Here is a 27,469-nt window from a genome sequence, read left to right on the forward strand (position 1 = left end):
ATGCACGTACACATGTGCACACACACTTTATATGTGTGTATGACAAATTATAATTCAGTCTTCAAGAAGATATCTATTGTCATAGTGTGAGTGATTCTGGAGGACATTGGGTCCAGGGGAAGAAAAAATACTGCATGATCTCATGTTATTTTAATAAAGAGGGGAAGAGAGGGGAATGGGAAGGAGAAGAGAGAGGAGGAGACAGAACAGTGAGTGGATCATCATGTGGTTGTGGGAGAAGAAATAGGGAAATGCAGGTCAAACGGTGTTGTGTAGCAGACGCAATGTGAGGAAGAGCAGAGGAAGTGATTCTGTCTTAGGGCAATCTCTCGAAGCAAGTAGATTTTCCTTGTCACACTGAAGCACGTGTGAAATGGGCTTCACTAGAGGACAGACTTGACTGTCATATCATACGGCATTATGATGTTAGTGTTGCAAACTCTAATATCCACAAGGAAGTTTAGTTGAGAAAATGAAGAAGGGTTGTTTAGATGCCTCTGTGGTTAACGTACTTACCCAGGATGTGTGAGAATGGCAGTTCAGATCCCTGGAGCCCACAGGAAAGCCTGGAAGCCATAGAAATCCCCCTGTGGTTCCAGTGCACAGACAAGGGATCACCAGCTCGAGCTGGCTGGCTGTACTGTGAGCATATCTGTGAGCTCTCTCAGGGTCCAACTAGAAGATCCTGCCTCACTGGGTAAGGTAGAGAGTAATCAAGGAAGACAGGGGACATGACCTCCACCCACAAGTATACAAAGGAACCTGCACACACAGGTGTGCCCACATAAGTGCAAAAAATGCACAAAACACAGAGACAGAGGGGGAAGTGAAGGAGGGAGGGAGGAGAGAAACAGAAAGGGGGGAGAAAGAAGAAAAGCAATAAATAATAGAATGCTGTGTTTCTGACTGGTCCAGAGCACTGGGCTTCAGAGTCAGACACTATGTTCAAATCCTACTATGGCTCTGTGATGCCAGCTAACACTCCCCCCCTTTCTGGAGCTATATCATGTTTTCTGTAAAGTGAGCTTGTGACCCGTTCCACAGCACTGCCATCAGAGTGGAGGTAATTAGTGGATGTGGGGCACCTGGATTTGTTCACTAGTGGATATTAGTGTGGGGTAGTTACAGCAGCTATGATCATAATTTTACCTGCAGCTACAGCCCTCTTTTTAAAGGGCCAGGTAAGTGCAGTTATTAGGGAAATTACAACTCCCCCAAATACATGACTATTACGGGAGGCATCAGGCTCATAGCTGACTTGCTAACAGAGTCACTGGAGTTTTCAGTGTCGTGTAGCTGGTACTGAGGGATGACCTTAATCCTCCTAAGATCCCTCACCACTCTGGAAACTTCTGCAGATCAGTAATTTCATTTGAGAGAGAGAAAAAAAAGTATTGCAAGTTCAACTCTCATTCCACTGGATCCCTCTTATCCAAACCACACACTCCGGGGTCATGTTAACAATGAAGCCATGATAGTCTTTGTGTTAGCAGCAGATCATATGGCTGGCCATGTGTCCCATATGTACCTGCACATAGAGCTATGCCCATCAGGACCAGGTGTGGAATTGTGTCCGGTATTTAAGTCAAGGGATTGCTTTGGGTCCGTTGTCCCCTTTATCTGGTGTCTTATATTAATAGATATCCTTAAATATTAAATTCTTTCTTACATTCTTGGCACAAGCTTTACTTGGCCAAGGGGATTTTCTTTTAATAAATTTCTATGGTATGATTGCCAGTGCATTGTTATTTTTGAATCTACATACATATGAGAGATTATTTCCTATCTGTTGCCTGGTGCTCTTGGTCACGTTTCATTTTTTAAAATATGCTAAACTTAAAAAAATGATTTTGGAAGATGTCCATGGATGCATTGGGTTCTCTCTATGGAACTGTTGATAGAGCCTAGAATTCTCCCTCTCTCCTAATGAATGTTTGGAGGAAAACAGCTGCCAGTGATGTCTAAACCTAGTACCATCTCAAAATAAAAGTTGAAAACATTTCTTATCCTGTTCTTCTTAAATCCAAATTGGCTTCAGTTGAATTTGTTAATTTTTATTTTTCCAGAACAACTGTTTCATTTGAATCTTTGTAATATCTCTGGGTGGGTTTATAGACACATACAGGACCCTCCCGGAAGTCCATGCCACCTTAGCTCCAGAAGGCCCCGGTGGGTGTTCGCCCTGAGCACACCCTTCCTTCAGCTCTCTGTGTTTATAGAATTGGTCCATCAGGTCTGGATCTAGAACTGGAAGCAGTCACCACCACTGCTCAGATCACTATGTTATTAAGAGAATAGACACCTCTCTCCACAGATGCCCACCCTCCTGGTTACAGCCTGTCACTATACAGACAGTGTCTGATCTTAATGTTTTCCCCTTCTGCTCCTTCCTACACTTTGTATTCTGCCCACCCTCTACTGCTGTCCCGTTCTTGGACACCTTGTTCAGCCCACACCCCTCTCATCCTCTAAGTCCTTCTAGACTTACTTAGATAGCTCGACCCATCCCTGCATGTTCAATCATGAGCATCCCTAACTCTACGTATCCAATCTGGCCAACTTTCCTTAGAGTCCTAGACCATATTTCCTCTGCTCTTTGTACAACCTCTTGAAGCTTGTATCTTAAATTCAACCCATACTTAACTAAAGTCATTATCCCCCTGTCTCCCTAACTCAAATGTCACCTTACCTCAGTTTCTGTATTCTCATCCATAGAAATTCTTCATCTATATCATCAACCAAGCTGGAAAGCCAGAGGCCATCCTAGATGGTCCTGAGGAATCCAGAGCAGGATGTTTGACAACAAGTTTTGGGAAACAGGAGTCCTCCAGATTCTCAGTAACTGCTTTATAGAATTGAAAATGAAGAGTATGTGTGTGACCTTGGTCATAGTGTCCCTCATGGCAAGTGTTTTGGTCAGAGTATTCTCTTCAGATTCAGAGCAGCTATGGTCACAGAACAAAGGATTGAAGTGAGATGCTTGACAGAGACTAGAGAAGGGCCCGAGGTACTCAGAAGGTCCAGGAATGCTGCTACGTTCTTGCCTTCCAATGTGACTTCAAGAAAGTGTAAAGAGCCACTGAGGTGTATGTGGCCTCCACCACCACCCACATCCTTTCCTCCCCCCACCACACTATGCATTTCAACCAAACAAGATGACTCTGGGACCATGGAAACAAAGCCAGTCATAACCTTTACCCAGGAATGTAGTTGCCAGGAACTTCTTGTAGCTCTGGGGATCCCTTCCTCTCCAGGGACCACCTCCACTCCGGTCTCACATCTGCTAGTGACCTGTTGTGCAGTCAGCTCTTGGGTTGAGCATCTCCCCTCCACTCTCAGCAGCTTCAGAGGCGCCTCAGTTTCCCACAGGTGTGCCCCTCACTCTACTCAGGTTTCCAGTCCTCCCCTGTAGGACTCTCCAAGGGTGGCTCTCCTTCTTGAGACCTGGCTCTGAGGGTCACAGACTCGCTTCTGCTTCCGTATTATTGTCCCTTCCTATAAAAATCTTCTCTCTCAAGCTCTTCCACCCAATGTCTTCATCACAGTCACTTGCCAACCTCACATGGGCTCTCTTCCCAATATGGAGAGCTAGGCTTTGAGAAGTTTGAGTTTACAGCAGAGCTCTTGTCTTAGCCTTGTCAAACATCCTCACGGTTTTTGATTCCTTTAATGTCCCCCTTCCTACAGTCTGGTCTTCTCCTTCTGGTGGCAGCCTCCATTTCCCTGAACCTTGGTGTTTCTTCCCCTTTGGTGCTTTCTGATCTGAGGGTGCTACACCCCATCCTGAGCACAGGCTCATACGTGACTTATCAGATCCTGTGTACCTGATATGATTAGCATTTCTTTAAAACACAAGTTGAATTTTCTGGTATCCATTTGTTTAATTAGTCCATCTTTGCTAGATAATTAATGTATTGATCAGCTTGCTATTCACCATCCTTGGTGGACCTTCTAATTAACTGTGGCGTGATCAGTCTACTGATAGGAAGTTTCACCGTAGTCTTCCTGTGTAGATGTGAGGTGCTAATCCAGCCTCTGTCTCTTCTATTCAGACACATAGTCAATAAGATAAAGTGGCCAAAATACTGTTCCCCAAAAAGTTGCCTGAGTAAAAATAGAGGAAAAAAAAGAAAAGAAACAAACAAGCAAACAAACAAAACCCACCACTACCACCGAAAATCCAACTTGGAAAACTAAAGTATGCTTCATAATATCTGACCATGAATACAAGAAAAAAACCCACAAAGTACAACCAGGAGAACTCATGTCAGACCACAGCTCTGCCTACTGCACTCTGACACTTCTCAAGTGTCAGAGTGGGGTATATGTGTTTGGTATATGCACACATATGCATGTCAGCACACATGCCCGTGCATGTCTGGAAGGCCAGAGAGGGCTGTCAGGTATCCTGTTCGTTCAGTCTCTCTACCTTATTCCACTGAGACAGTGTCTCTCATTGAACCTGGATCTGGGAGGGCAGCCACAAAGCCCCAGTGATCCCCTGACTACACACACACACACACACACACACACACACACACAGAGCAATTCTAGGTTTATAGTTGTCCAGAGCTCTGATTTGTGCAAGGGTGCTCGGGATCTGAAGTTGAGTCCTCATGCTTCCACAAAAACACTGTTACCCGGGAAAACATCTCCCAAGTCCCTCAGATGAGCCGATTCCAGTCACTATGTGAAGCCCTCTGTCTAGATCGCCTCGGTGCATCTTGCATCAACTTGTCTGAGAAACTATATAGGTTCTCATGATATTTATTATTCTCTTCTCGTGGCTTGGATTACTGTGGCTTCTTCCATAGCCTGTCTGATTAACAACTTCTGTATACAACTGATAATCAGTTTCAAATGTTGGTGCTGTCAGCCACATTAAACATTCACATCAGGAGCCAAAAGCAAAATGCTAAGCCATCTAGCGTTCTATCAGGATCCGTCCTGGCTCTTCATTTTACCTTCCCTTGTACATGTGCACAGCCTGCTGGGACAACTGTACAGAGCCTTGTTGAGCTTCCTGAGCCCATGTATCTGCTTTCCAGACTTTCAGTGGCATCTGCAGGACAGAGGGGACTCATGGGATCAGCAGCAGCTTTGACTTTGTCTGACCGTGGCCAGGCTAAACTGTCCCTGCCAACCCGTGAGTTTTGTAATAAGGCTGGCTATTCCAGTGACATCTAAACAAAAGTTAAAATTAAAAAATGTAAGGGGCCACAGAGATGGCTCAAGACTTAAGAGCACATGCGGAGGGCCTGGATTTGATTCCCAGCACCCATATTAGGCAGTTCACAACCACCTTTAACCCAGTTCTAAGGAGTCCCACCCCCTCTTCTTGACTCCATAGGCAATGCACTCAGATGAGAGAGTGCACACATGCATGTAAAGAAAATAAATAGTCATTAATGAAGAAAGAAAGGATGAAGAGAGAGAAGCAAGCAGCCACATTAGTCAAACCATACAGGTCTGACCTGGAAGGCAGCTTCCTCCACTTGCTAGAGCTGGGTTAAGTGTGGCACTTAAATTTCTTAGGACCTCGTCCCTTGTTTTAAGAGAGGGTCTCTAAAAGCAGAACATCATCCACATGGAAGCAACATATGTTTCCTCGGGGTTGTCTGGAGATGATTGCAGGGCAGGAAGGAAAGCAGGTAGAACGCAACCATGGGCTCCCCTTTGCCTAAGCTGACCCACAAGCTCTGCAGCAAAAAGCCTACCCCATAGCTGTCCCTGTCTTAAAACAATATATACAGCTTTTAAAACTTTATATCAGTCAAACTTTAGTCGCACAGTTGGAATGGAACCCTGGTGTGTGTGTGTGTGTGTGTGTGTGTGTGTGTGTGTGTGTGTGTGTGTGTGTTCATATAAGTGTGTGTGTATGTGTGTGTATTCATGCATGTATGTATGCATACAATATCATTGTGTGTATGTACGGATGTACACATACAATCTCATTGTGTATGTATGGATGTATGGATGGATCCAATACATTGTATCATATGCATGCAATCTCATTATGAGTATACATGCATGCATGTATATATGTATATATATGAATGCATGCAATCTCATTGTGTGTATATGAATGTTTGTATGTATGCACGCATATAATCTCATTGTGTGTATGTATGCATGCATACAATCTCATTTTGTGTATGTGTGTGTATGTATGAATGTATGTATACATTCACATTATGTGTATATGTCTGTATAGGTGTATGTATACATATAATATCATTGTGTATAGATGTATGTTTGTATGTATGCATGCATATCTCATTGTGTGTGTATTTTGCATGTATGTACATATACAATCTCATTGTGTGTATGTGTGTACATGTATGAATGTATGCATACATTCACATTGCATTTGTATGCATGTATATATGTATGCATATATACAATCTCATTGTGTATGCGTGTATGTATATATGTTTGCAGTCTCATTGTATGGATGGATGGATGCATGCATGCAACTTTTTTTATTCGATATATTCTTTATTTACATTTCAAATGATTTCCCCTTTTCTGGCTCCCCACTCCCCAAAAGTCCCATAAGCCCTCTTCCCTCCCCCTGTTCCTCCATCTACTCCTTCCCACTTCCCTGTTCTGATATTCCACTATACTACCGCACTGAGTCTTTCCAGAACCAGGGGCCACTCCTCCGTTCTTCTTGAACATCATTTAATATGTGGATTATGTCTTGGGTATTCAAAGTTTCTAGGCTAATATCCACTTATCAGTGAGTACGTACCATGATTAATCTTTTGAGACTGGGCTACCTTGCTTAGTATGATGTTCTCCAGCTCCATCCATTTGTCTAAGAATTTCATGAATTCATTGTTTCTATGGAGGCTGAATAGTACTCCATTGTGTAAATATACCATATTTTTTGTATCCATTCCTCCGTTGAGGGACACCTGGGCTCTTTCCAGCTTCTGGCTACTACTAATAGGGCTGCTATGAACATAGTGGAGCATGTGTCCTTATTGCATGCCGGGGAATCCTCTGGGTATATGCCCAGGAGTGGTATAGCAGGGTCCTCCAGAAGTGTCATGCCCAGATTTCTGAGGAACCACCAGACTGATTTCCAAAGTGGTTGCACCATCTTGCAATCCCACCAGCAGTGGAGGAGTATTTCTCTTTCTCCACTTCCTCGCCAACACCTGCTGTCTCCTGCGTTTTTGACCTTAGCCATTCTGAATGGTGTGAGATGAAATATCAGGGTTGTTTTGATTTGCATTTCCCTAATGATTAATTATGTTGAACATTTCTTAAGGTGCTTCTCAGCCATCCAAAGTTCTTAATGTGAAAATTCTTTGTTTAGCTCTGTACCCCACTTTTTAATGGGGTTATTTGGTTCTCTGGGGTCTACCTTCTTGAATTCTTTGTATATATTAGATATTAGTTCTCTGTCAGATTTAAGGTTGGTGAAGATCCTTTCCCAATCTGTTGGTTGATATTTTGTCCTTTTGACGGTGTCCTTTGCCTAACAGAAACTTTGTAGTTTTATGAGGTCCCATTTGTCAATTCTTGATCTTAGAGCATAAGCTATTGGTGTTCTATTCAGGAACTTTTCCCCTGTGCCCATGTCCTCTAGGGTCTTCCCCAGTTTCTTTTCTATTAGTTTCAGTGTGTCAGGTTTTATGTGGAGGTCCTTGATCCACTTGGAGTTGAGCTTAGTACAAGGAGATAAGAATGGATCAATTTATTCTTCTGCATGCTGACCTCCAATTGAACCAGCCCAGCACCATTTGTTGAAAAGGCTATCTTTTTTCCACTGGATGCTTTCAGCCCCTTTGTCGAAGATCAAGTGACCATAAGTGTATGGGTTCATTTCTGGGTCTTCAATCCTATTCCTTTGATCCACTTGCCTGACATTGTACCAATACCATGCAGTTTTTATCACTATTGTTCTGTAGTAAAGTTTGAGGTCTGGGATACTGAATCCTCCAGAAGTTCTTTTACTGTTGAGAATAGTTTTAGCTATCCTGAGTTTTTTGTTATTCCAGATGAATTTGAGAATTGCTCTTTCTAGCTCTATGAAGAACTGACTTGGCATTTTGATGGGGATTGAATTGAATCTGTAGATTGCCTTTGACAAGATGGCCATTTTAACTATATTAATCCTGCCAATCCACGAGCATGGAAGATGTTTCCATTTTCTACGATCTTCTTCAATTTCTTTCTTTAGAGATCTGAAGTTCTTGTCATATAGGTCTTTCACTTGTTTGGTTATAGTCACCCCAAGATACTTTATGCTGTTTGTGGCTATTGTGAAGGGTGTCATTTCCCTAATTTCTTTCTCAGTCTGCTTATCCTTTGAGTATATAAAAGCTACTGATTTGTTTGAGTTGATTTTGTAGCCAGCCACTTTGCTGAAGTTGTTTATCAACTGTAGGAGTTCTCTAGTAGAGTTTTTTGGGTTACTTAAGTATACTATCATATCATCTGCAAATAGTGATAGTTTGACTTCTTCCTTTCCAATTTGTATCCCTTTGACCTCTTTATGTTGTCTGATTGCTCTAGCTAGGACTTCAAGAACTATATTGAAAAGATATGGAGAGAGGGGGCAGCCTTGTCTAGTATCTGATTTTAGTGGGATTGCTTCAAGTTTCTCTCCATTTAGTTTGATGTTGGCTACCGGTTTGCTGTATATTGCTTTTACTATGTTTAGATATGGGCCTTGAATTCCTGTCCTTTCCAAGACTTTTAGCATGAAACGATGCTGAATTTTGTCAAATGCTTTTTCAGCATCTAATGAAATGACCATGTGGCTTTTTTCTTTGAGTTTGTTTATGTAGTGGATTGCATTGATGGGTTTCCATATATTGAACCATCCCTGCATCCCTGGGATAAAGCCTACTTGATCATGGTGGATGATCGTTTTGATGTGTTCTTGGATTCGGTTGGCAAGAATATTATTGAGTATTTTTGCATCGATATTCATAAGGAAAATTAGCCTGAAAAAATATGGAATGCTTCACGAATTTGCGTGTCATCCTTGCGCAGGGGCCATGCTAATCTTTTCTGTATCACTCCAATTTTAGTATATGTGCTGCCGAAATGAGCACAGCATGCATGCAATCTTATTGTATGTGTATGCATGCATGTGTGTGAGTGTGTGTGTGTGAGTGTGAGTGTGTGTGTGTGAGTGTGTGTGTGAGTGTGTGTGTGCAGTCTCATAGAGGGAAAGGCCACATAAGTTAAGTATTATTCTAAGGGACAGAGATCAGTATGGCAGAGCTGCTGAAGACCAAGAATAAGGCTCTGGCTGAGGATTGTGTGAGATCCGTAGCTCCTCCCCTCCATGAAGACTCCTGCCTGTAGTCCATCATCCAGGGCAGGATCGTCCCTTCACCATGACCTACAGTTTACAATACTATTAGAAAAACTTGTTTCAAAAAACAGGGCAGATGGAGTTGAGGGCTTTTAGTCACAGGGATGTCTGCTTCCTCCTAAATAGGCAACCAAACGGCATAGCAGAAATCATGACAGAGCTGCTGTTGGTACAGATGCCACCATGAGCATCAGTGCCCTGGGCTGAACATCAACGATGCATGCCTGATGTACACATGCAGGTGTTCTTCAGATCCAAGCTGGACTAAAACCATTTCCTCAATACATAAGGGCTCTGGCTTCAGCTCTGTCACCCACAGATGGCCAGCATTTATTCAGCTGGCATGGAGATAGATAATTGCAGTGGCCATGCTGGATTGGCCCAGCCTTCCATCTCCTATGCTGCTCACCAAGCTATAGATTTGATTAAAGAAATCTGGCTTCCTACAGCAGACTGGCCCCCTCAAGAAGTTGTATCCATTTGGGAGTTGCGGCCTCTGTCTAAAATGAACTGGACTTACCCTGGCTTGTAGAAGCAGTGAACATCCTGACCCTGTAGAAATAAAGGACAAAACTGTTCATTGCTGGGCTGTAGGGAAAAGGGAGCACCAAGCTATGGATCTCCTTGGCAGGGAGTTCACATTCAATACCTTATAGTCTAACCATGGCATAACGTGCCTTCCACAGCATAATCCTAGAGCTGTCTTATTCTAAGAAAAAAATCTCCTGCCTTTCTAAGTCATTAACAAAAAGACTCTACATTGCTTCACTTCCAAAACTGTGCAGAAATCTACCTAAAGACCCTGGTAGAGGATAGCAATTGTGTCGGTTTGGAGTCATAGATAAAGGTGCTGCAAAAAGTCTGGCGACATCTAGGGAGATCTAAGCCAAGCACTTTAGGAGTATGGGTAAGGATGATCCAGAGAGAGAGGGAGAGACAGAGACAGAGAGACAGAGATAAAGACAGAGACAGAGAGACAGAGACAGACAGAAACAGACAGAGACAGAGACAGAGAGAGACAGAGACAGAGAGACAGACACAGAGAGACAGACACAGAGAGACAGACACAGAGAGAGAGACAGTGAGAGACAGAGACAGAGAGACAGAGACAGAGAGAGACACAGACAGAGACAGACACAGACACAGAGAGGGACAGAGAGAGCAGAGAGAGAGACAGAGACAGAGAGAGAACACAAGAGCCCTGAGTAATCTTAGAGTTCCCCAGTTGCAGTTCTCAGCATCCTGAAACATGTTTCTTCTCTGTGCCTTGGGAAGATGGAGACATGTGTTCTTTTGGGAACTGTGCAACGGCATGCACAGTGGCCTGTGTGAATTGTGGGGAATCTTGTACAAGGAAATAGAAACTCCTTGTTCGAAGATCTTTATGAACCCCACAATGGCAACAACAGTGAGCGTTACAGGAAACCTGGGGTTTACATAATTGCAAAACCCTGTGTCTGGAGCAGCCTAGAGTCGTTCTGTACTGCAGAGTCAGGCAGAATAAGAGAATGAGACAGGCCGTGGGTACGCATTTCCCTTGGATGGACTGTGCATGCCGGCTTACACATATCACTTTATTTGATTCCCTTTTACACATGAGGGAAGTCCGGACGCACAGAGGCTGAGTACACTGAGGTTCCTTGCCCACACCACATGGCTGATTGGAGTCTACGCTAAAATTCATTTCTGGCTCTGGGACCCTGTTGACTTGTTCCTTTGCTTAATCTTTCCGTGTCTGTGTTCCTGTAGCAATTTAAAGCTTGTAAGGAAGGTATTGACCTCTGCATCCAAATTTAATTCCCTTCAAGGCCAAAGCAGGCGTATAAACTCAATAGAACTATATTAATAAATAAAAGAATTAACAAATGGTACAGATAATGCCATAATAATTATTAAAACTAGTAATGATAAAGTACAAATGTAGTATCACAGAAAGAGAACACATCGCTGTTCCTGCCTTGGTTCAGCTCACCCTCACAGCCCTTCTCCCAGACAGCACCTGTTTTATGCTCACTTTACAGATGCAGGCAAGCTAACAGCAGTTCATAGCATGCCCAAGGATGCAGGCTCAGTATGTCTACTTAAAGAATGAACAATGTTAGCCTGGGAGGCCATCCAGACAGAACTCGAGGACCAGGTAGAGGGAACAAACCCAAGCACATTCCTCAACTGTCACAAGTAATGGATAGAAGATAGCTCAACTCAAGGATAATGAGAGTTTCCAAATGCCACAAGGAGCCATCCACATATCCCCATGTGTGATCCACTCACATTCCCTGGAGCAGCAAAGTCTGTCTGTTGGCCTCCTGAACTCTGATGATTCTAGTCAGAACCTTATCTACACAGAAAACCCACCAGGCTTCTCACATGAATAAGTCAGTCCTTCACCTTTAAGTGTGAATTAACACCTAGTGTGTGACTACAAATGACTAGAGCACAAAACCAAATACCCATCCAGAGAAGTGAGAGATAGGGACACAGGGATTGTGGGCACCTCAAAAGAATGGATGTCTACTTTCATTTTTTTTAAGAAAAAAGACAATCAGTGGCTAAGAATGAATTTTCAGAAAGGCAAAGGTATACGTTATTAAGTGTGAAATAAACTAATCATGTTATTTTAAAAATCCATGCAAGGTCTCAAAGCAAAATAGACAAACCTAAAGGTGGAGTCAGTAAAATGGAAGATAAGCTGTGAAGTTGTCATAGAATAAAATCTAAATAATAAAGGTAGACACAGGTTTCCAATTTCCCCCATTGGGAAAATCAGAGTCAAAGTAGAGCAAGTAGACAATAGAAAAAAAAAGGAGGAGGAAGAGATGGAGAAAGAGGAGGAGGGGCAGAAGGAAGAGATGGAGGAAGAGGAGGGGCAGGAAGAAGAGGAGGAGGAAGAGGAGGAAGAGGAAGAGGAGGAAGAGGAAGAGGAAGAAGAAGAAGAAATAATCTAAGAAAAGAAGAACAGGGAAAAGAAAATTATATGTATGTATTCATTGTAAATGAACCAAATAAATGCCCAACAGTAAAAATGAACAATAACACTAAAAGAAAATGTGAATAGAGAAACCAAAGTAACATTTGCCAACTACAAAGTTGAGAAAAATCCTGAAATGTCTCCAGAAATGTAAAAGCCAATGACCTTTTCCTAATGAGAAGCAGCAAGGCAGCAGACAGAGTCAGTCAAGGGCATCATGACTTAGGAATCTGAGTGAGGGTGTACTCAAGCTGCAGTCCAGGGTCAGGTCATTGGGGTAGCTCTGAAAAAGACAGCCACCAAAGGACACAGGTTCAAACCAAAGCCAAAGCCTGCAACAAGCATTCAAAATCACCAACCTGGTTCTAAAATATCTCATTGGTCTCAGATTCAAAGAGAATGAATCTTAATAAAAGTAGAAAAATTTAAAAGGTATGGCTCAAGACATGCAGAAAGAAAAAGTATTCAACCCCTATTTTCATTTTTAAAGCAGAAGGACATTACTGTGTGCCTTAGTCAGGGTTTGAATTCCTACACAAAACACCACGACCAAGAAGCTAGTTGGAGAGGAAATGGTTCCGTTTACACTTCCATATTGCTGATCATTACCAAAGCAAGTCAGGACTGGAACTCACGCAGGGCAGAAACTTGGAGGTAGGAGCTGATGCAGAGGCCTTACTGGATGTTCCTTACTGGCTTGCTTCCCCTGGCTTGCTCAGCCTGCTCTCTTAGAGAACTCAGGACTATCAGCCCAGGGATGGCACCACCCACAATGGGTTGGCCTTCCTATCCTTGATCACTAATTGAGAAAATGCCTAACAGCTGGATCTCATGTAGGCATTTCCTCAAAGGAGGCTCCTTTCTCTGTGAAACCTCCAGTTTGTGTCAAGTAGACACACAAAACCAACCAATACACCATGGCTCCACTGATGCTGAATTAATTGGAATTTCTTATTATCAAAAGATCCCTGGTAAACTAGCAGTCATTCACTTGTTGCTGGATAGCCCCCAGACCACCTTGGCCTCTGCCTTCTGTGCTGGTTAATGCACTGTAGGTGATGAGACAGGAATGGTGCTTTCCTAGTGTCACTCAGCATTTTTCTGGAAGTCCAAGTTTGAGAAAGAGAAGCAGTGTCTATCTTGGAAACAGAAAAGACTGCTATTATTAGTAGCATGTCTGAAAGTCTATCTAAAATGGTCATTTGAACCTCCCATGACTAATAGGACAATTCCATACTGTGATGAAACTGTAAAACCCAAACTTCATCAGTTGCCCCCACACCAGGGATGACACACTGTTCAGCAATAAATCTGCAGGTCACAAGAAAACATGTGAAAGGCAATGAAGAATCTCTAAGAATCTGGGTGTGGTGACACATACTCTTGATCCCAGAACTGAGGAGGCAGAGGCAAGTGGATCTTTGTGAGTTTGAAACCAGCATGATGCACATACTGAGCTCCAGCCTGGACAGAGCTGCATAATGAGGCCTTATGGTGGAATCAACAAGAATGTCCTCCAGAGGCTCGTATATCTGAGTGCTTAGTCACCAGGCAGTGGAACTCTTTGATAGCATTAGGATTAAGGGGTGTGGCCTTGTTGGAGGAAGAATGTCACTGGGGCTTTGAGTTTTGCAAAAATCCACATCCAGCCCAATGTCTGTCTGTCTCTGTCTGGTTCTCTCTCTCTCTCTCTCTCTCTCTCTCTCTCTCTCTCTCTCTCTGTCTGTCTATGGATCCAGATGTAGCTCTCAGCTGCTGCTCGAGTGCCATATGTCCTACTATGCTTCCAGCCATGATGTAACTGGACTAAACTCTGTAAGCAAGTCCCAATTAAATGCTTTTTTTAAAAATAGGAGTTGCCTTGATGATGGTGTCTCTTCACAGCAACAGAAGAGTGACTAAGACAAACCCTGTTTCTGAGAGAGAGAGAGAGAGAGAGAGAGAGAGAGAGAGAGAGAGAGAGACTCTAAGCCAAGGAAAAAGGAAAAGACAGGACATTTTTAGAATCAAAGATTTATAAACTTAATGCCACAGAGATTTACTAGGACACACTTTGATGGGCAAGAAGTGAGGCTGAGGTGGCTCTGTGCTTAGCTTCTTATCGAGATATGTTGACATGACAACCAAGATGTCAGCCTCCTCTGAGACTTGAGCTTTTCTTCCTAGCTCCCTGGTTTTGGAAAGGGTTTGTCTCCTTGCAGTCTTATGGCTAAAGCCCACAATATCATCTGAGCCAGCCCAGGTAGCTACAGGGGACCCTGTAACCCTGTCACATGCCATCCCTTCTTCCCTCATGTGCAAGCTTGTTTTGTCAAGGCCAAGAAGAAGGTGCTACACTCCTCTTATTCATCCTAATGGAGTTCTACTCAGAGGGCTCTCCCTTAGGTGCTGTAATACAATCAATAGAGATATCAACCCAAGGTATTCTCAGGTCTTTCCACACTGTAGATGAAGGATTATATATTCTTGCCCCAGTGAGATTTTATTGTCTTCTATCCATCTGTCTCCACTCACCAGCAGTTTTCATTCTCCACCAGGAGTCTCTGTGTGCGTAAAGAGCTAGGGTCTTCATGCTCTTCATCCCTGCATTCCTCTTCCTTTCCTAATGAGATCCTTCTCTCTTCCCACATCCAGCTTTTCTGTGTATGAAATTCTCTCAGCCCGAGCATCAAAGAGGCAAACCTTGATGGCTCTAAGCCAAGCCTGATGATTTCATTTTCCTTGGAAGAGATTGGTTGAAGAGGAACATTCAATACAATTCTGACCAATGAAACCTGTGAGAATTACAAGGGAAAGGTTTTCCTGGGTTTAATAAGAACAGACTTGATGAAGAGGCTGTTATTACTAGATATTTGCCAATAGACAGTCACATCTTTCTGAACCAGACTGGGTTGAAGAAGTCAAAGATGATGATAGAAAGAACCCAAGTCCTCAGTGAGACTACTCAACTGCTAAAGAGCCATTCCTAGAACCCCCTGCATCAGGACCTTGTATACAGGAGACAATAGCTATTATTGAGCCAAGTTGAATCTGCGTGTTCAGTATTTGCAACTATGGGCACCTAAGTGATTTCTGTAAGTGCATATTAATCTTTAATTCCACCTATCATAGTGCACAATGAATCCTCACAAAATACTCTGACTCCCTTGCCTCACTGAGTTAGAGGTTCTAAGATTCAAGTTCATGCTGTTGCTGCTGCTGCTGCTGATGATGATGATGATGATGATGATGATGATAACAAAAGCCACAATGTTGAGAGGAGCTTCTCCTCCAATCAAACAATGTCAGTGTCACCAGTATATTAAATCCATTGCTCCTGATTTGAATTAACAGCTTTCTAAAGCTATGAAAATACTGGTTTGCTGCATCTCTATAAATGTTCAGATTCTCCGTCTTGAAAGTTCATGTGACAAAGAGATAGTCATGGTTTTATATCAGATCCTGACTTGATGCCCCAAGCCCAGATCCATAGAGAAGACCAATCCAAATCAGAATTGAGTTGATTTATGCCAAGGTCACTGGGACATGTGGGATTCATGTTTCATCCCCATTAACACTGGACCAACAGCCGAGCTTCCACATGTAAAATGCAATTGTTTTGGTTTTGCAAAAACTCAAAACTTCAGCAGTGTGGTGGATGTGAACTGAATAAATGTGATCCTTGCTTCCTGAAAGCCAAGGGTCCGTGCCCATCAAAAAACAAATAAAAAATAAGCCTAACAGGCTTGTAGGGGTAAGGAAAAAGTCATCAGATCCTATAAAGAGACTGTGTCTTGACTGTTACCTTCCCTAAATCCACCCACCCACATCTTCAGGAAGAAATCACCAAAGCAAGTCATGCATTAAATTGCCAAGGTGAACGACTTTAGCTAAATGGCCCCATAAAGCCAGACAGAATGAACATTCAACTGGCAGTGTCTAGAGAAATCCACCTGCCTTACACTTCTATTTTATATGAATCCAGTAACAGGAGAGCTGAAAGTGGAGCAGTCTGCAGATTCTGAGCAGAGGTTTATTTGTGTCACCAAGGCATGTTACTTCTGCTAGCTTAGCATGAAATCCCTTTAAGAATGGACTCTGCTCTTTTCTTTGAAGGCTTATGGAGATGAGAAGCACAGTACAGATTAGCTGGGGTGGGTCTATTTTTAGAGAAAATGACTTGCTGGGGATATTCACCACTCATTCAAGAGGGCAGCAGGCTGTGAGCCGTGGACCGCATAGCAGGAACAGCCAGCTCTTAGAAGACAGAATAATCTTTCCATTCTTGAAGAACATTAAGATGGAGTGTTATCAAGTACAGAGGCAGGCAAGATGGGCGCTGGGGAAATGAGAAGTCTGAATGCATTTTCTGTGTGTGTGCACACCTGTGTGTGCTCACTGATCTGTGCAGGTGTTCTGGTATTCATGTTGGGCATGAGCTCATCAAAGTGTCGATGTGAAGACAGATTCAGTGAGTTGCACACACATGTTGCCACTACACACATCTGTGCACATAAGGAAGTGAAGCTAACTGGTGCCTATTGCACTGACACACTGTCCCAGGTTCTGTGCTAAGGGCTTTATGGGATTATTGCTTTGAATTAGCTCAGCAGCCTATATTTTCCATTTCAAATGAAGTTAATAGAGCTGTTCAGAATCAAAGCCAGGACTGAGACCCAGGCAGCTGGACTGGTAGAGAGAGACAGCTCCCTGGAGGCTTTTGCCACTTCTGATGCTCCTGCACTCCATGATGTCTTCATTTATGTACATATTTGTGTATTTTTGGATTGGAGGAAATCTTACAGGTGATGACTTTACTTCCTGAATGAACTGAAGCATTGCTTATGTCAACGCAATTATTCAAGCATATTTGTTTTCTTGGGAATCCATTGATTTGCTCAGCAGTAAATGAAGATGGAAAACCCAAGTCTTATTAGAGTTAGTGTATGGAATTCACTATTGATCTTTGTCTTTCCCTTCAAATGCATGTTGTCATGCACAGATCTCTCTGATAACTTGCCATCTCACTCCTCAGAACTGTCCAGTGTACTGTTAGGGACCAGATGTTTAGGAAATATGGGGTCACTTTCTGTCTCATAGGGATATCTACTAGCCACCCTGATACCAGCTAGCACGTGGATTTTTTTTCTCCATAAGTTGAATGATTAAAAATCAACCCCACACAATGTGCAAGTCTACTGGCAGCTTGGCAGACTTCTTGGCTAGAGAAGCTGTCCCTCCCCATCGCCTAGGCTGGAGACACCACCGATCCTGAGGGTGTTGAAGTTTTGTTTGGATTTAGGTGTCTTTCCTAGTGACTCCTCTTCCTGCCTTTTCCTGTTGGCTTCAGGGTGTCTGTGTGCCCGTTCGGTAGCCAGAATTGAGCCTCTGTCTCTGTCTTCAGGCAAGGAGATAACTGAATTGTTGATTGCCAGGGTTAAACGTGGATGCTCAAACCTCCTCTATTATCAGTGGTATGACAGATACAGAGATACTCACCACATGTGGGGACAAATGACTTCCATTTTAAGGAGCCACAAGCTCACTGCTGGGGACAAAAAGCCACAAAAGGATGGATACTTTGTGCCTATTTCTAGAAAAAAGTCTAACTATGGTTATTATATTACCCCCTTCTCCCATCCTGGGGGCTCATGACCTCAATCTCAAAAGATAATCTATGAAGACCACTTGCCTGCTGTCCATCTCTCCCCATGCCAGATGTTCCTCTTCGTGCTGACAGTCCTCTCCCCAAAGAAGATAACACCAACCAAAATCCCAGATTCACCACTGCCTTCTGACCCTTTGTCAGGGCCTATCTCCAGACATCAGGCCCACAAAGGGTTATAAGGCCAAAATGTGTCAAGACCATGTCACTACGTATCATTTCCCCTGCCACAACTTTGGTCATGTCCAACCCACAATCCATGGCCACTACTCTGAGCTTATTGCTAAACACAAGTCATATACTTACATAAAGCATTGCCCACACACACACAGAATCTATTCTTATATATGTATTACATGGTTTTCAACTGAGAACTTTGTGAATGACATCACGTGGCCATGTCAAAAAGTTGGTTAGAACTGGCACACACACTGTCATTTGTCTATAAAACTGCTTGGCTTCATCCATATATATTTAGCAGCCCTTTTAATATCCTACTTACTCAAAGTCAACAGTGACTTTCCATCATTCTGAGAACAAACCCAACCCCCCTGTTGTCTCCTCTGAGGTTCCATGTCATACCAACCATTCAGCCACCTTCTGCTTTCTCTTCCCTTTCCGCCCCCTCCTCCTAATAAAAAGCAAACTCCTTGATACTCATCAACTACACAGAATGTATTCCTATCCAAGTTGGAAGAATGACCAGGGTCCAAGAACACCACTGCCAAATGTTCCCACTAGTCTCTTAAAGGATATACTCATAAGGGGTGAAGGGACTCGTGCCAGTCATGTATATTTCTGCTCTAGCCAATAAAACCATAGCAGCTCAATCTAGGAGACTGTTGCACCAGAATCAGGTCATAAGGTTACAATGATGAGAGGTCCCTCCAACATCCATGATGACTAGGGATGCACCTCAGTTCTCAATTGACTCTGCCTAGAAAATCCTTCACAGGCACATGCACAGGTGGGTCTCCGTGGCAACGTTAAACGATATCAAGATGACAGTAACTATAAACCAGCACTGAGGTGGTGTGACAGGTGAAAACTGATGATACTGTGACAGGAGCTGAAATAAGGGGCTTACTTGGTGTGAGAGCATTACATGGCAGACAAGGAACACCTGCTTCTGGCTGGAATGATGGTGATGGCTTAGCATCTTCAATGACCCGGGCAGCAGCTGTCTGTTAAGCACTGCCTGTGTACCAGACATGTCAGTATGGATCACTAGGACTATAAGAACCTTCCTGGGCCTCGGGACGTCCACAGTCAAGAGGAGCCTCGAGAAGACACAAACAAGCTCTAGCTGTTGCAGAGCTTAGCAGAGCAGGTGACGTTCTGAAAGAGCATCCTCAGACAGAACGACAGTAGGCACACAGGGTGGACGTCAGGCTGGGGACCCCGTTGGGGGCCATGGCTGAAACACGGGATGAGGGTGGCTCTAGAGGCTCGAGCAGCAGCTCTAGCACTGACGCCTTGCTTTGCCAGTTTCTCACAGAGGACCTTGCCATTCTGCCTGTCAGTGGCGTCGTCTGTAAGTTGGTATTCTGGTCCTCCTTAGAGGGGTCAGGACGTACATTGAGAGAGCATATGTAAAGTGCTAGCACTCAGTGGCTTTGTTCTACCAATGAAATCTGTTCAGGTAAATAATGTTGTTCTGTGGTCCGTCTTGCTTTGTAAGCTTAAATTAGTCCTTTCCAGTAAGACGCTCTTTCCTTTGAGTTATCTAAGGATATAAGACAGAATCAATGTAAACACACAGAACTTATTACTTAAACTAAGTCATGTATTCCTTCCTTCAATCGGCATCGATTAGGGTCTATAATGTGTCAGTCATTGCTCTGGGCAAGCACCTGATGTCCAATAAAAATGTAACACAGGCCACACAGGTAACCCAACATCTTCTGGTCACTGCATTAAGTTAACAATCTTGCATACCATGCACAAAGCCTTGAGATCACACACCCCCCAGCACTGCATTAACCGGGCATGCACATATCTGGAGACTCAACATTCAGGAAAGAGAGGTAGAAAGGAGTCAAGGGTCACCCTTGGCTACATAGGCAGTTTGAGGATAACTTAATGTGCGTGGGATGCAGTTTAAAAAAGAGAAAACTCAACAATCAATAAAATATGCTACTAGATATTTTGCTTTGACTCTCCCACATCCAGGACTCTGCAGCCCATATCAGGCCAGGGCAGCCATCTGCTGAGTGCCAAGCATCTCCAGGTGCGGAGAGAAGCCACTTTAAGGATCTCTGTACTCCTGGGGAATCAGGGTGAAGAAAACTCCCAGGACTCCACTCTCAAGGGCCTTGTGTTCTAGTGCAAGTGACCTAACTGGCCTCTGGGGGCTTTTTAATTATGGGGTGAGGAATCGGCACCTGGCTTTCCATGTGTCCACCAAAAAGCAACATGACATGCTCCTTGGTTCTTAGTTTCTATTCCCTTTTAATTAAAATCCTACACACCAACCCAACATTTCACCATCAGACATCAGTGAATCTCTTGCACAAACAGAAGCCCCAGCTCCCTAGCAGGCGAGTAAGTAAACACCAGACACAAGCCTTGATATTAGCCTCCATTTTGATTTTCTCGCTGTGTGAACCCACACAGTTAGCTGCTGGGACCGACGGTCACAGATCCCAGCTGCTTCTCACCACAGTTGTTTATCATGCTGCAGATCTCAGGGTCAAGCAATTGCAAGGTTTCTATTTTATCCCGAAACCCACCAATGTTTTCCCTTGGAATTGGTAATGGCTAAGTCTATTTATGACTTTGTGTGTGTGTGCACCAGTTGTCACTTCTGCCCTTTTAATTTACTAGTTTTCCTTTCTCACATTAAACTTTCAATTGAACTGAGAATTGCCTAGAAGAGAATACACTTTGACAGTTTTGAATACATTTTATGCCTTCACAGTTCTACACAGACTCACACTCCTGTTTGTGGTTCTGTTTTTCATTTAATTTCAAACACACACACACACCTGCACATGTGCCCATGTGTATTTTGTTTCTATATTTAAAAAAAATTAAACTATACTTTATATACAGTGATACAGTTTACATACTACATAACACCATAACAGAATAATTTGATATGATTTTAAACAGACAAAAATGTAAAATATTCAGGTTTCAAGCCCCTCCACCAAAACAGTTTTTAAAATGGCTTTCTTTGTGGGTCAATGCAGCAAACCTTATTTGGTAGCTGTGAGTTTCTTTGTATGTCTAAAATGGAGCTGAAAATATTGCCCTTGATGTTTTGGGCATTTTTTAAAATATTCTCTTCAGATGTGAATCTATAGAATATTGGGATTGCATCTAAATTTTACAGTTATTTGTAGAGCTCACTGAATAAAAATGCTAGGGCCACCATTTACAAAACTGATACACAGTCTTACCTTATATGGGCTTTATTTTCATTTTCTTTTGAGCCAGTCTTCAGCCCAGGCTTGGCCTTGATCTTGCCATCCTCCTGCCTCTGCATTCTGAGTACTAGGATGAAGATTTTGCTCCAGCACACACGGCTTGTAAGTTTACAATCTAGCGATCACCAATAAGTACGTCATTCTGGGCTTCATTAATCTTTTTTCTAGATTTGGTACTAGTGTGATTATCAAAGCATTTTCCTTTGTTAGTATTTGGAGTTTTCTTCCTGTGCTTGTCTAGTCTTTAGCGTTTCTTCTGTCTTGGGGTGGCTCTTTTAAATTGTTAGAAATTCACTCTGTGGAAACATAACTCATTAGCATCCACTGTATTTATTTCCTGCTCAGCTGTCCTGCTGCTTGTGTCTGGAATTTTACATGTTCTTTTAATTTTAATTCATTCTATGTTGACTATATGGACTTTTTCTGACAATTTTTTTTAATTCGCATATTAGTTTGTGTGATGTTTGAAACAGAACTTTGATACGCAGCTCAAGCTGGCCTGGAACTAACTCACTGTGTAATCCAGGCTGGCCCCAAACTCATGATCCTCCTGCTTCAGCCTCCTGAGTACCTAACTCATGAGCCAACAGGCTTGGCTTCTAATAAACTCGTGGCAATTAATTGTATTAAATGTATACACATACAACACACACACACACACACAGAGAGAGAGAGAGAGAGAGAGAGAGAGAGAGAGAGAGAGAGAGAGAGAGAGAGAGAATTTAAAATAAAATAAATCTTAAAAGACAAAATTTGTAATAGAGGGACTTTCCTGGTGACCTCTATTCACGGCAGTTAACTTCTCCTTTATTAACAATGTCCCAGGTACAAGTGTTTTGTGCCTCAGTTTCCCCTATTTTCCTAATGCTTTGGCTTTTTCTGCTTATCAGTGGTCCTTTGCCAGTATTCCAAATGCTTGTGTCAGACCTCAGCCTTGGGTGGCCTTCTGCTGAAGAAAAGTGTGCAATGAGGCTGAGTTCCTCTGGGTATGTGGACTGTACTGCTTCCTGTGAGCAGGCACCTCATTCTCTTTTGCTACTAGAACATTCTCATGAGACACTCACGTCATAGCAGGACAAAAGATGTCTCTTCACTAGATTGACCTGACACATGGTGATCTCTGCTGCTAGACCTGGGTCCTCTTTTTCTTACTTAACCCATGAAAGCCTTTCACCTTACCATTGAATGATTCTTCTACCCAAGCCACTCTAAAATCCCCCTTCAAGATTCAATTTTGTCTATATTGTACTCTCCCCACAACTTTGCAAATATCCCATGCCCGAAGCCACCTTATCACATAGCAAGTCCTTGCCCACATTGATGTGGCCAAGCAAATCTCCTTCCAGTGTTATAACTCTTAGACATTTTTAGGGTTGTAGGGCACTAAGAAGCTGCAATGTTCTTCCCGTTGCTATTTGTACAGGAAGTATACTAGAGGGTAAGGGTAAGTTGCGAAAACAAAAATCCCAGAAGATGTAATAATAAATACACTAGATGTTGATTCTTTTCTCTCCATTCTTTCTGGATGTGTTTAGCAGACCAGCTCTGCTCTTTGTAGTGTTTTGAGTTTTGAGTGCCCATTTTCTTCCAAGACATCTTAATGGCCCTATTCTCCGTGGTTGAAGAGGCTCTCCGCCACATCCATATTGAGGCCAGTGTGGAAAGACAGGAAGAAGTACAGGCAGGCACAGCCCCGCCACCTGTTTTCAGAAGAACATGCAGCACTTCCGTACACCTATAACAGAAGCTCAGGGCCATTTCTGAGTGTTTCTGCAAGACATTTTGTAAAATATATTTTAACCACCTACGCACAAGGAAAAAAAATGTGAAAATTGATTTTGGTGAGCCACTATAGATCTCTGCCTCAAGAAAGTACTAGAAACAGTAAGGATTTCTGGCAAAAGAGGACACCTTAATCTGATAGTTCAGCTTAATAAATCAGTAGGACTAAAGGAAATAGAACATCACCATTGGAAAATATCAGGCAATATTCACCCACCCCTCCAAAGAGGTCCTGATTAGAGGCTACAGTACAATAAACTGTGTGCCTTCTCATGATCACAGGACACTTATTCATTACAAAGGGAGAAGTCTTGTTTACATCTTCTTGTTGTAAAGAAGTCTTGTTGGTAGGTTGGAAAGACCTACCAACTCCAGCCTCGGCCCAGTAAGCAGTTTTACGCTCGCTCATATACTATTGTACATGATTAGGAAGTCCCAGATTAATGTTGTCAAATAATGAGAAAGCATTGAATAAAAACGAACCAATGGACATTTCATAAAAATTTTAGTCAAAAGCCTTGGAAAGAGCTCAGGAGCACAGAAAAACTTGGGGCCTGCCATGGGCTGGAGGATGCCGAAGACAGAATATAACTAAGTGCCTTGCGGAATACAAGACTGGTTTCTGTCCAGAGAAAGAAAGGATACTGGCCCGCTACTTTTCACTAGGCAACATTCCAACATGTCTGCAGTGGCATGGTAGTTTTATGGTAGCGCTCATGTCTTGACTGTGGTGGGTGTACTATGGTTCTGTCAAACATGAACAGAGGTGGAGGGGGAAAGCCCGATGAAAGGCATAGGGCGATGCTTCTACTTTGCCTGCCCATATGACTAAAATCATTTCCAAATTAAATGTTAAGAAAGAGAAACGTCAAGTACTGTATCACTGTGCTGTGCTCTCATGGGTAATAGAACCTGGAACCCACTGAATTGAAAGATTCAGAGCACATCAAGTGTGTTTTTCAATGTTCAAAGTTAGTAGTTTGGACAGATGAAACATCTCTGGGGGTCAGACTCTTGGTGCCTGACAGCCTGAGTTTGATCCCTAAGATCCTTATAATACAAGGCAAGAATTGATTCCTGCAGGTTGACAGAGTACCTATACACACACCAGAAAGCATGTAGCCACCGACACACATACATGTACACATACATGTATACATACAGTAAATAAATAATAAGTAAATAGAGTGTGTAACTTTAAAACATAAAAATAATATATAATGAGTTGGTATTCCCCCTTTCGTTTGATAAAATCTAACTCTAGGATATTTCTTTTAAAATTATTATTGGCATATATTCATTATGTGTAGTATTGAGTTTCATTTTTGTCCAAGCAGATCATGCATTCTTACCCTATTTGCCTTCTGGTCATTAAAATCTGTTCCATCTCTCCACTCATGGTGTCATATGCCTTTTAAACCCAGGCATCAATATGCCTTTTAAACCCAGCACACAGGAGACAGAGACAGGAGAGTCTCTGTGAGTTTCAGACCAGACTTGTCTATACGGTGAGACCCCATTTTAAAACCAAAACCAAACCAAGACAAAAACCAAAAGGACTCTGCTATTCTTTTGGCAAAGGATACTCCAGTGACTGTCTTCCACATTAGGGCTATTCAGTTGGACAAAGTATCAGCTAAGGCTCTGCACAGATTTGTGATTGGAGTTGTGGCTCAGATCTCCAGGCAGTCATGAAAGCTGTGAGCTGTTTAGTAGGAAGTCATTTGCTAAGTTCTGTGAGCTCAGCTGCAGCCATGGAGATGCTCCACTGTGAATTGAAAATGGGGCATCAAGGCCCGCACTCATTGCCTGAGATACACAAAGTCATCAGCATTAATATAAACTAACTTTGTTTCGCAAGACCTACGTTTCTCTTGAGTTCCTACAATTGAGGACAGCAGCGCCAGCAGAGGACTCAGAAGCTTGGGTTCAGCTTCTCTCCCTACTAGTAATTTTAGATTTAGTGAGCAATATCACCAGTAAGGAGATGTTCTCAATACAGACAGGGGCAAGCATTTATGATGGCCTGAGCCCCAAGCCAGGATCTCAGCCAAAGCCTTGTTCTTCTTACCTTGCCCTGCTAAAAGAATGAGAAGGGATCTTTCTGTTCATCAGCTTTTAAGAACGTGGGGCAGCTCTTGCCTCTTAGTTGATCACTAGGGTCTCATTTCTTTTACTACAAAATCTACTTCATCCAAAACAAAATGCAAATCTGATTTCCTGTTCTCTCCCTTCTTTCCACCACCAACCTCTTTCCCCCTCATCCATGGACACCTCTCCAAGGCCTAACTCTAGACTGAGAACTTCTGAAGGAGAATGAACTGCGGCTCACCCTGCAGGAAGCCTCTGCCTGGCTTTTCCTCTCTTCCTCTCTGTCCCTTGTCCTGTCCCCAAATCCTCCACTTCCAATGTATGGGGACTTTTATCACTGAGAGTGCTAGCAAGCCCTTTTCCTGGTAGTTAATTGCACTGGGTTTTAGAATCGGTCACGCTCGGATTCATTCTTTCGGGCAAGATTTATTGAGCTTCAGTAACATCTTGGGTTCTGAGACATAAAAGGTCAGAAAACATTGGAAATGGCCTCCCCTTTCAGAGATCTCCTTCCAACTTAGGAGCCAAAGAACTAACAACACAATAAGTATACAACACAGAGCCAAGCTTCTTGTGCCTGTGATATTATACACTGAGGGCACAGTGTCACCTCTGTGACATCTCTTCTCAACTGTGCCACATTGGCTGGATTGTGAAGAGACCCCAGATAAGTTTGGGTGACAGTACCTTCTACAAGACATCAGTTCTGTGCTCTTTAAAGATGGAAATGTCACCAATGTCAAAGAAAAACTGGCATGCTATTTCAGGCCAAATGAGAACAAGAACATGAAAACTAAGAGAAATATGGAATCTTAGATGAGATACTAAGGAAGGTTCATTTTTTTAATGTTCTTGAGATATCACTGGTCTGGTTTTTGAACTCTGCACATAAGAAACAAATGTGCACTCATGTGTATGGTATTTTCATAGTGAAATACTATTCTTCTCCAGAAATATGCACTAAAGAATTCCAAAACATTGAAGACTAAAATGTGTAATGTCTAACCCCCTAAAAACAATAGTAATGGCAATCGTTATCATAATCCTTATCAATGGGTCAGAAAATAAGAAAAGCAAATATTGGGAAATCATTAACAACTATTCAGTCCTGCTAAAGGGAGAGATCTGTACTCCTGGGTTATTCTTGCCAATGTTCCGTGAGCTTAAAATTCTTTAAAATAATGTGTGTGTGTGTGTGTGTGTGTGTGTGTGTGTGTGTGTGTGTGTGTGAAATAAAATGAAAAGTCGAATGGAACAGAGCCAGGGCATAGATCTGAGGAGACTGAGAAATGAGAAAGCCTGTCAGGGGCAGCAGAGGCCCAGGCAGCAACCCTCTTGAATTAGCTGACCAGAATCAAAGGCATGAGAAGAACAAAGAGCAAGAGATTCTTTGGCCAATTGGGATGGGCTTGATAGGGATGGCCAATCCTCAGTTCCAGCCAGGCCTTGGTAGGTACTAAAGGGGTGTCTGGTGTGGGACAGTACCTAGGGTAAGGGACTGTTATCAGGCCTCTTAGAAAATCACTTGGGGCCTCTTTGCGGGAAGTAGGAGGGAAACAGAATGTAATCCCTGGATGTGGGCATACAGCCCTGCAGGAGGAAAGTGGTTCAGGTGAGGCAGGTGTCGGCTGGGACCTACATGGTGGCATCGGAGGTCTGCCAAGTGGATGGATTGATTCCACATAGATTTTTAAAGAATTCCAGATAGATGGGTTGGCCTCTAGACAAGACATGAAGCACAGAACAGAAATAGATGATCACTGGTAACTTCAGAACCCGAGGCCGGATGAACTGAGTGAAATGGTAGGCTGGCTACTTAAAGTCTGAATGACGAGAACTTGAGGAAGGATGTTGCTTTCAAGGACACACAAGGTCAGCAGTTCAGGGACCTTTTTCTGTAAGAAACTAACCATACCTTAGACCACCATGCTCCCATTACAGGCCTTGCTCGGGTCTCAGGGCCACCCTGGGAGACACATAAGGTAAACCAGAGCAAGGCACATGTTCCTCTGCTGCTTTCTGTGCCAGCAGGATGCAGTCTGAGCACGGTGAGGCTATGTGGGAAGCTGCTCAGGGCAGCACTCTATTTACCACAGCTGACATAGGTACCATGAAAAATGTCCCTTCTGAGTCCTTGAACCACCTCCCAGCTCTCTCCTGGATAGAGCCTCTGCTTGGGTCTTGCCTGTCCACCCCTGAGGGTCCTCAGTCTG

General features: G+C 43.0%; 1 protein-coding gene and 1 non-coding gene across 3 annotated transcripts in view; one reads left to right on the forward strand and one right to left on the reverse strand.

The window, feature by feature from the left end:
* Stac (SH3 and cysteine rich domain) overlaps nt 1-27,469 on the forward strand; it is a 137,437-nt gene that overhangs the window by 13,562 nt on the left and 96,406 nt on the right. The window lies entirely within an intron of this gene.
* On the reverse strand, nt 8,968-9,074 carry LOC127690455 (U6 spliceosomal RNA). Its single transcript, XR_007979143.1, has one exon. It is a non-coding gene; the product is annotated as a U6 spliceosomal RNA (small nuclear RNA).

This window comes from Apodemus sylvaticus, chromosome 7, assembly GCF_947179515.1.
Source record: "Apodemus sylvaticus chromosome 7, mApoSyl1.1, whole genome shotgun sequence".
In the NCBI taxonomy this organism is placed as follows: domain Eukaryota; kingdom Metazoa; phylum Chordata; class Mammalia; order Rodentia; family Muridae; genus Apodemus; species Apodemus sylvaticus.